A 10,064-nucleotide genomic window follows, 5' to 3' on the forward strand; every position below is an offset into this window, starting at 1 on the left:
AAAATTCACTTAACACTAACTTTCAACTGCTACTTACCTGTGAAATGATATGCGACGGTCTGCTTCCATCTTGATGCAATTCCGCCAAGCATAAAAACCAAAGCATGTGTCGCCAGTACAGGCTCTGCACTTGGGTCCGAGGAGGGGAGAGTAGGGCGGCCTGAGGGATAATTCAAGAATGCTTATTTGGGGCATAGCAGTGCAGAGCTGTCCAGTATATATCATAAAGTAAGCATGCAGTGTGCTTTATTAGCACAGGAAAGCATCAAAAATAGAAAAACAAATGATGTTGCTGTGCTGGGTTTAGTAGCACATAAGCATCTAAGCCTGTCATGTGCCAAGCTTAAGTGAGTTAAGTTGGACACCACTTTGATAACTTTGTTTATAAGGTATAACAGGTTTCATCGAAAACTACATAAATATAAGATATCCCAAGGATGCTTGAATGGCTTTCTGTGTGTACCTATGCACACACATTTAGTCATTAACGCTTAGATATTCAAATTAGAGCAGTTAAATTAGTTGCATTAATTTTTTTCACATCGCTAAATTAAGTATCACATGCCAGTGCTCATTACTGCATTGGTTTTAGCTGCAAGAGAACTACGCTGCCTGATATGTAAACGGCAGACCACATTTGTTTTTGATGAAGCCTTACCGATGACAGAGCGTGTTGTAATATCATAGTCCAAACCAGGCGTCAGTTGGATTTCGTCCAACATTAGGACTGCATAACGCTCTTCAGAGTTGAATGTTGCCACTTTTGATGCTAAAGGTGGAAACACTTCCTCAAGAATACCTAGAATGACAAGAAAAGAGCCTTTTATTATGTTTGATAGCTTTAACACTAGCCCAAGGGTATTGCAGAAAGCATAGTTAGAGTGTATCTTTGCTAACAAACATGCGTCCTGGAATGATCACGGCTACTTTTCTTTGAAATTCAAAAGTACAAGCTTCAGCCCAGTCGTTTCAAACAACCTCGCTTGTCACTATCAGAGCCTTTATAAAATCTTATCTAAAAAGATGAGTGCAAGCCTCCTGCTGCCGCCCAATATTTCTAGCTATGCTTGCTATGTGATCATCAGTGAAGTCAGTAGCTAGTCTTGAGTCGCACCTGCAATGTGGAAAATGTTTATTATGGAGCTGCAAACATTACTGCATACCTGGGGTAAACTTGATATCTTCAATATGTTTTTGAAGAGTGCGTTCAGCAGGGAGCGGCCACCCATTACCTCTCAGGTATTCATATCCTCTTCCCCCACAGGCAAGTCGGACCTTCAGAGACTCCTGAATTGTCTTCTGAGTCCATGATGACCCTCTCATTGTTCCCTTTTGCAGGACACAGAGCTGATCTTCTGCAAGCAGTCCACTAAATGATCTTCTCAGGGCGTCACACTCCATTTCCACCCTCGCACGCTTTTTTTCTTTCCAAGTTAAGTTGGCGCTTCAGTGTGTCAACTTCATTGAACATGTTGGGAGATGCATCCTCTTGAACATCTGAGGTTTTTGGCACTTCTGTTGCCACATCAGCAGATCCAGTATGCTCCTGTTGCTCTTTTGAAGAGTCCAGACCATCTGCTGTGCTGTCAGCAGCTGCAAAAGTTTTCATAGTGATTTTTTCGTTTCAAACACTTTTTGTGCCCAGACATGCAACCACATTACTTGTAAGTGCTACACTTAAAAGAGCAGTGCCAATGAAATAGTTGAGGTTTCTCTGTTTGGTCACAGTATCAGGCACCGATTCAAATCATTAAAAAGTTACAAGATCAATGCCAGTATACATTAAGGTACGAAATCATCCATTTTGCATTATATGTGGCTACATGATAACCGACCAACAAAGCACTGCTGCAGTGTATGTATGAAAAAAAGTTTCATTTGAGGAAAAATTACCTATTAGCAAGTTTTCCCCTTCAGGTTCAGCCTCTTCAGCCAAGTTGTTTGCTGGCGAACTAGGAAGACGGGCGAATGGTGGCTTTCTGGTTTTCTTTGGCACACGGTGTGCAAAAATGCTTGGCACAGCTTTATACTTTAGCCTCTTCTTCCCATCCACTCTAGGCTTCTCAAAGTCTTCAGCACAAAAGTGGTCCTGCAAATGTTTGTTGTATGGTTAGGAGTGTGATGCTGGTCACAGTAACGCTGGCTGCCCAAGGCGGCTGCCAGGGCTTTATTGAATGAAGCTGTTCGAGACATGTGAAATAAGAAAAAAAACATGGAAGATAGCTGTAATAATAAGTTGAAAGACCCAACTAAAGAGACGAAGAATACGTTATAAAGTTATCAAGGTTTACAAGTTTACACAGTGAAAATTAAAATAGCTCAATTGGGATGTAAACGCGCACGTGACCGCAAACACGCAGCTTCAAGGATTGCTAATATTCAACCCATTTCTATTTTTCTACCAGTGCCAACACAACTGCACAGAAAGCAGCCGTTATGTGGACGCACGACATGCACTGACCATGTTTTTATTGACTGCGATCGTCACAATTTGCGAAAAACAAGTGCCATATGGGTCGAGTGACTCGAAGCGAGAGCGTGCTCACGTGCGCGGGGAAATCATGCGAGTACCTGGTGCACGTGAGGACGCGGAATTCTCGCGCGACAAGTGTGCCTTCGCGTGCCACGAGCACGGAATAACCACGTGTGTTGAGCAACAAAAGCGTACCCGCGTCAAGCGTGCAAGGCGCGAACGATCCCTACAATGAACTCCTATTTTCGTAGCATCGCTAAAACCGCGTGCACTTCGCTTAAATATCTTCTAAAACAGCGCCGAGAAGCACAAGCAAGGTGCACTTACCTCGCACACACGGGTGTTTTTTGTAGGCTTGAAGTTATCCCGGCCGATTCTATGTAGCCAAGCAGAACGACGCTCTCGGTCATTTTTTCCAATCGGAATCGAGAAAAAAGTCTTTCCAGACTCGGTTCGGTTGCTGCATCCGAAGGCACAGCAACCAGGCATGATTTCTTTAGTCAAACGCGAGCGCTACAATCTGAACACAAATAACAAACGTAGGGAACCTGCGCTGCCTGCGCTTTAACTCAGGCGGCCCGCCCGGCGCTTGGAAGGTATATGGCACCCCGGAGGTCACATGGTACGGTTGGGCCAATGAACGCGGCGGCGGCGCGGGGAAAACAAATGCGGTACTCTGAAATTTTTTCTAGTGACTCTAAGTGACTCTACTCCGCTCGAAAAGACGGGTGATCCGCCCGGCTAAAACTATTAGAGAGTTTTAGCTTGAGCGTTTTTACGGCCAGCGGAGCGGAGCGGACGAGCGCAGACGCCACTGCTCATGCGCACGTCGCTGGGCCGGCCAGCGTTTTTACGGAGCGCAGCTTACGCCCGCTGGGAAGCCCTCTCCAGCGGAGCGATAGGCAGCGCGCGAGCGTGCGTAAAAGCGCGCGGGCGTGTATGGGTATTCAAGATGGCAGCCGTCAACACAAGCGCCGGCGCTGCTGCGTTGTCGACGGCGACCGCTGCTCAGGCCCGTTTAGAAGTTTAACCAAATAACTAACTAAAAACACATAACCTGCCTTTATTAAACAGCTTCAGCGCATTATTAGCAGGTTTAATTGATATTCTTTTCACTCTAACTCGAATTGTGACCAATAGGTGGAGCAGCAGAGCAAGTGACTCTACTCCGCTCGAGAAGACAGGCGATCCGCCCGGCTAAAACTATTCTCTCGCGCGCCTCTCCGCTGGTGTATCCGCTCGCCCGCTCCGCCCCGCTGGCCGTAAAAACGCTCAAGCTAAAACTCTCTAATCCGCATAACCGCGAGAACACGCTCGTGCCACTGCTCGCGCGTTCATCGTCGTCTTCTACAAATGCGTCACTCGGCACTCGGCGTAACCGTGCGAACGCTATCGTGCCACTGCTCGCCCGTTCGTTCTGTTCTTCCGTCCGCAGCTGGCTCCGATGCCGCTCATCATGCCAGCAGTCCCATACTGCCCCTAGTACTAGTGCCACTGCTCGCGTTTTCGTCGTCGTCTTCTGCCAGAGGTGGCTCGTCGGCGTCACTCGGCGTAAGCGCACAAACGCGCTCGTGCCACTGCTTGCCCGTTGGTTCTGTTCTTCAGTGCGCAGCTGGCCCCGATGCCACTCATCATGCCAGCAGTCCCATACTGCCCCTAGTACTAGTGCCACTGCTCGCGTTTTCGTCGTCGTCTTCTGCCAGAGGTGGCTCGTCGGCGTCACTTGGCGTAACCGCACAAACGCGCTCGTGCCACTGCTCGCCCGTTCGTTCTGTTCTTCCGTCCGCAGCTGGCTCCGATGCCGCTCATCATGCCAGCGTTCCCATACTATAGCACTCGTGCCACTGCTCGCGCGTTCGTCGTCTTCTTCCACAGTTGGCTTCAATGCCACTTATCATACTGCCACATGCTGCTCACATATATACTGCCCCTCCGTGTGCGAAGGCGCTGACTGCACTGGCGCACTGCTACCCGCGGTGGCGATTTCGGTCTAAAATTCTTTGCCTCAGTATACCGCGAAATGAAAACACGTATCAAGCTGCGCTCAAATTTCGCATTGGGGAGTATCGTAACCGTCGGACACTTTATTTAGGTCGCTCAAACTTCGTCCTCGACTTGAAGTTTTGCTATCTATAGTCTCGAGGGGCGCGAAAGCATCTAACGCACAAGTAGATAGGCAAGTGTGCTTGCTTTTTTTATATAGTAATATGGGATAAATACACATATATACACTTCCCCAGTTCGCGTGAGGCGAAGTGGGGCCTGTTTACCGTGGCTTGGCCACTGCTATGAGCAAGGCATCTTGTAATATACATGCCAGGCGCCCCCTACCCCAGGACATGGCTTGGGAACGCTCATTGCGGAAGGCCAATTAGCCGCGGCGCCGGACATATCTAATCTTCCTGGAAGATCGCCAGATCTCTCAAGAACGTCCCGTGCTTTCTTTTTTATTTTTGCACTTCTTTTCTTCATTTTGGAGGCGCGTCGCGTTTTCTTCTCAGCGCCAATTACTCGAAACTAAATGAAGCGGAATGTATAAGTGCATGAGTGCAGGGAGGACCCATCGATCATCGCCGCCCAGAGCCGCACTCGCTTGGCTCTGGAGCCAGCGCACGCGGCTGCTCGAAAAGCCTTGGTCTGTCACGTTACCGTCTGTGCGAAGTAAACTTGTCGGCCGAAAGCGCTGATCTGCGAACGCACGTTGCGTGGCATTTAACGAGGTTAGCAAATGCAGCGTCGTTTCAGTTGCTGCGCCCAAGGTCATTACAATGAAATTAATCGAGTGATTCTTCGATGTTACCACGGGTAATTGCCCTGATGCATAGCCATATACGCTGCCTGTAACGAAGACTGGTTTACAGTGGAAACTTCTCCGTTGGCCGCGAAGGCAGCCGCAGGAGGATGGCTATATTACGACGTTCTTTAACTATGCTCGAGAACTCCTGTTTACCGGCTCGTACATCACCCGTGCACGCAAATACAGGAAAAAGCCGCCTAAGCGCGCAGTTTCCACCACATAGCGGAGTCCCTGACTCTCATGGGCTCCTTGCTTTGTGCACGCTGCAACGGTCCTTTTGAGTGAGTGGCTTCACACGTGGTTGGAAATAGTGGCGGTGTGTTATAAATGGGCATGACGATTTCATTTGATCGTGGATCTGACGGCATCCAAGTGGGTAGCCATTATACAAGAACGCCGATAACAAACAAAACGCAGTGAGTATCGCTAATGACAAATTTTATCTTGTCTGCACGTAATGTGAACGTGCAATGTTGCATAACACTTTAAAAAAAAAGTTCCCTTGTTAGTAAGAGCTACGATGTTTGCTGAAACGTGGTTACACCTCCCCGAGCCGACGCATATAAATTTAAAAGACCGAAAGAGGAACTTACGTAGATCAAATCCAAACTTGAGATGATATTCGATCTGACACCACAGACCCTGTGGTCGAAAAATGACAGCATCATCAAACGTTTCACGCGATTGCAGCTTACGGGACAAGCGTAAACAAGTTCTTTGATGCGAGTCTAGCTTGATTTGCAGTTGCGCTCACGGATAGCTCGCAGTTTATATGAATAAACGAATTTAATTATATTTCGCGAAGCTTCAGTGATGCTATTGCGGCAAGTAGAGCTGTGATTAAGGCCAGTTAGTGTGAGTATTATTTAGGCGACATGATCCTTTCTCGCATCCCATTCGTTCGGCACCATTTTCCTCATCATGAAGGGACTAAATTTCCCCGAGTATAGGATATAAGACGTGCATAAAGTTATGGAAGGCAATACGTCAATACTGCGTGTTTATAATTATTATTAAGAAAATATTTTCTTAAGAAAAGATAACTTGCACGACAAATGTTCCGGCAACTAATTACGACTATTAACTAATTGACATTCATTTTTAATTATTCACTTTACCGCATATGTCGAAGCCCAGCAGTAGTCAAGTCGACTGCTCAGAAGAAGTTCTTGGACTACCACCAATTTCTGGATCTACGGCCCTTTTTTTATTAATATTGCTAACTGTACGCAAGGAGATAACGTGCGTGCCTGTAGGACCATGACAGCTACTCCTCTTAATTCGTAGATGTGCTCGAGAAAGGTTTCAAACAAAGAATGTAGAAAAAAAACTACAGTGACACCAGTTGTAAAGTTCCAATACACAAACCAAAAACGAATGTTTCTGAGCAGTTCACGGAATTCGAATGTTCATGTTGAACGTACAAATGGCATTCCTCGTTGGTGGAAAACACAGCGCACACTAACACAAGGGCCACGGGAACACGATTATAAAAGTGATTGCGGAAAACGAATACGTGAACACGTTGAAATAATGAAATACTTCTACAAATAGAACGCAGTGGTCAATGTTACAATAACAAGATCTAAAAGAAATGGAACCGAGGAGCCCTATTTTAATTATATATATCATAAGAAGCCAACAAACAAGGACAGCAAGGACAACATAGAGGAATCACTTGTACTTGCTAATTACTTGTACCTACTAACAAGATAAAAAGATTTGGTAACATTTATATATTCCTGCATGACTCTTCAAGAAGCTGTACTAATGCGCATGCTACACGATGTTGCAAGCCTTTTGATGGTCACATACAGGATTTTGTCTTGTGATATTGGCCTCCTATCCAAAGCAGGTATCGTCGCGAAAAGCTTCTTAGGGGCGATTATATTAATTTTTGCGGTGTAATAGAATATGTTCTATGTTTTCTTCAGCCTTATTCACAGTATCCCGCAGCGCTGTCGGTTTTCCTGTGTACTTCGCAGAATATACTAATAAGGCCGGATATCTTATGCTAAATGCCCTTGTGCAAGATATCCGGCTTTAATGGGACTGACAAGGTCAGAATGTGTTGTGAGGCGTTGATGGAAATAAAATGACCATGATTTATAGTGATATGAATGCAACACGCCGTTCGTGATTTAAGCAGGAATTAAAATTTTAAATTGGCAAAGAAAGTCTCAAAAACCAATAAGTGGCAAGGTCTGCCGGTGAAATCTTGGCACTTAGGTTGTAGTCTATGATATTACTGTACAAAAGTCAGCTGTTATTAAGTACAACATAATTATTGATTAACATTGCAGTTGCTATCTTATTAGACACTTGGCTTTATTCTACGCTTCGGAAATCAAAAGCGCTCGCATGGCTACGGCAGCACGCTGAACGTGTAAAAGTGTCGTTTCGTTTTCGATTCATTGGTTTCGTTTTGACTGGTTTAATAACAAAGCAGTTAGACAGGAAACCATCAAAACACGTAGCTATTATCGCAGAAACACTTTAAGACTTCGGAAAACATTAATCGCAGGAACATCGACTTGATACACAAAATAATACTTTCTCACGGTTACGGCCGCATTTGTCGTCTGCCTCCCACTAACGCCGGCGTAGAATCGCTATCGCACTCACCTATCACTGTTTTCAGCATGCTTCCACTGAACGATTACATCCTCACTGCTGGTCGGGAAATTCTGATAATAAATGTTCCACGTCGTTTTCCTCGTTACCACTTCATGATTAGACACTCTGACCGGTAAGCTTTACATTGCATTAAAATAATGGGTACCAGAAAAATTGGTTGTCAGTCCCTTTAATATGTTCTACAACATACACTGGCATTCCCCTTAATACTTTCCCGGATGCCTTCTTCTAGCAGTTCGTAACAGCCGTAAGTGGAAGGCCCATATATTTTGTAGAAGGTGTTGGTGCCGGATATGGCGAAAGTGGTGCTAATATTTTTCCGTTAAGCAGACATGGCTTTGCTACTTTTCGTCTTAAATTTCACAATTTCAACGCGTGTCCTAAAGTGAGCAGCTAGAACGTTAATTAGCCACCTTAATTTAGAACGTTAGAACGTTAATTAGCTTTAGCCACCTGGACACTAGAATTTCTTGAAATTTCTGCAACGTTCCAGAAATCCACCTCAAAAGGCAGAAAATCTTTACGTGTTACACAAGATGTTTTTTTTTTTTTTAGCGGTTCGAACAAAAAGGAACAGGTGGAATATAAATAGATGCATATCTTACCAGCAACTTAGGAGAGGGAATGATAAAGGAAGCTGAAAGATACATACTTGTGAGATGTTCACGTTGAGTAAATGGGACGATGAAAACTCCAAAGTGGAAATAAAAATTGAGCTACCGACAGGCACCCAGGCCATCGGGCTGGAATATCAATATGGTATGAAGAGTAGTCCTAGTTTGCGGAAATATAACCCACAATATCTCATGCGATTTATTGACTATAATACGTATCTATGTTAATTAGTTCGACACACACGTACGCGCACACCCTCACGCTTACATGTTTTCGGTCATGCAATGTCCCTGCAAAACGTAACCAGCTGAAGAATCTGCAGCAAGATTTGAGGAATGCGAGCTGTTACTGACCATTTCTTTATTACAGAGAATCTCCGCAGTTAAGCTGGCTGGCATAATCAGCCGTGCATGCATTGAACGCAACCACGTTGGTTGCGCAGGTATTTTATTATCTCGCAGCCGACGGTCGTTTGTGTTCCTAGAAGAGCGCTGTACTTTCACACGGGGACCGATAGGCATGGTGCACTTCCACTACGGTGCCCAAGATATATGGACACTTCAGGAACAAGCGTATGTAACGAGATAATAATAATAATAATATTTGGGGTTTTATGTGCCAAAACCACTTTCTGATTATGAGGCACGCCGTAGTGGAGGACTCCGGAAATTTTGACCACCTGGGGTTCTTTAACGTGCACCTAAATCTAAGCACACGGGTGTTTTCGCATTTCGCCCCCATCGAAATGCGGCCGCCGTGGCCGGGATGCGATCCCGCGACCTCGTGCTCAGCAGCCCAACACCATAGCCACTGAGCAACCACGGCGGGTGTATGTAACGAGAGTCCAAGCAGCCATTTCACCACGTGCATACCGCTCAGCGGTATACAGACGCGTCCTTGTGGGCTAACACAAACACAGGCACTGCCGGGAGTTGCGGTGTGGGACGTACGCAGTTTACACCATCGCGCACGAGTACGATTCTGCAGCATGTCCGGGGTTAGTGGCTCGCGACGCAATTTATGGGTTCCCGGGGCAAGCCATTGCACCGGGCCGGCTCCACCGAGGTTTGTGAACCCCGAGCAGGAGGGCCATGTGGCCTTCGTCGTTTAAGTGATGTTGGTCTGTCTGTTCCAAAAACCGGACTTAAAAAGGGGAAAAAAAAGGGGGGGGGGAGGTCACAGTGTGGATTGTTGATGATGCTGCCTACTTTGAAAAGAACTGATTGGTACAATTTGACAAATATTTTTAAAGCGAAAACAAGAGACACGGCACAAAAGGAAGGCCATACACAGGAGGCGCTACTATTAACTATTTATTCTTCAACGTTGACATGAAACATATGTGACACAGGCACATGCGAAGATGCGTCTATGGAAAAAAAAAACAAGATATGAAATTCTGATATTCCTTTTGGGCCGCGTCTCTTCTTTGCGCTTTAAAAATATTTGTCAAGTATGCACGAACTAGGCCCACAGAAAGTTCTTCTAAGCCATATGATTGTTAGAATGTGAGCGAGGAAACTTAAAGTAACGGTACTGCCC

At 45.7% G+C, this 10,064-nt stretch overlaps 1 long non-coding RNA gene across 1 annotated transcript; it reads right to left on the reverse strand.

Moving 5' to 3' along the window:
* Nucleotides 1–1,457: 1,457 nt before the first annotated feature.
* On the reverse strand, nt 1,458–3,120 carry LOC139051020 (uncharacterized). The gene is made up of 3 exons (XR_011509196.1): nt 2,801–3,120; nt 1,894–2,089; nt 1,458–1,593 (listed from the first exon to the last, which is right to left on the reverse strand). It is a non-coding gene; the product is annotated as an uncharacterized lncRNA (long non-coding RNA).
* Between the last annotated feature and the right edge of the window lie 6,944 nt (nt 3,121–10,064).

Source organism: Dermacentor albipictus, chromosome 1, assembly GCF_038994185.2.
Source record: "Dermacentor albipictus isolate Rhodes 1998 colony chromosome 1, USDA_Dalb.pri_finalv2, whole genome shotgun sequence".
Taxonomy (NCBI): domain Eukaryota; kingdom Metazoa; phylum Arthropoda; class Arachnida; order Ixodida; family Ixodidae; genus Dermacentor; species Dermacentor albipictus.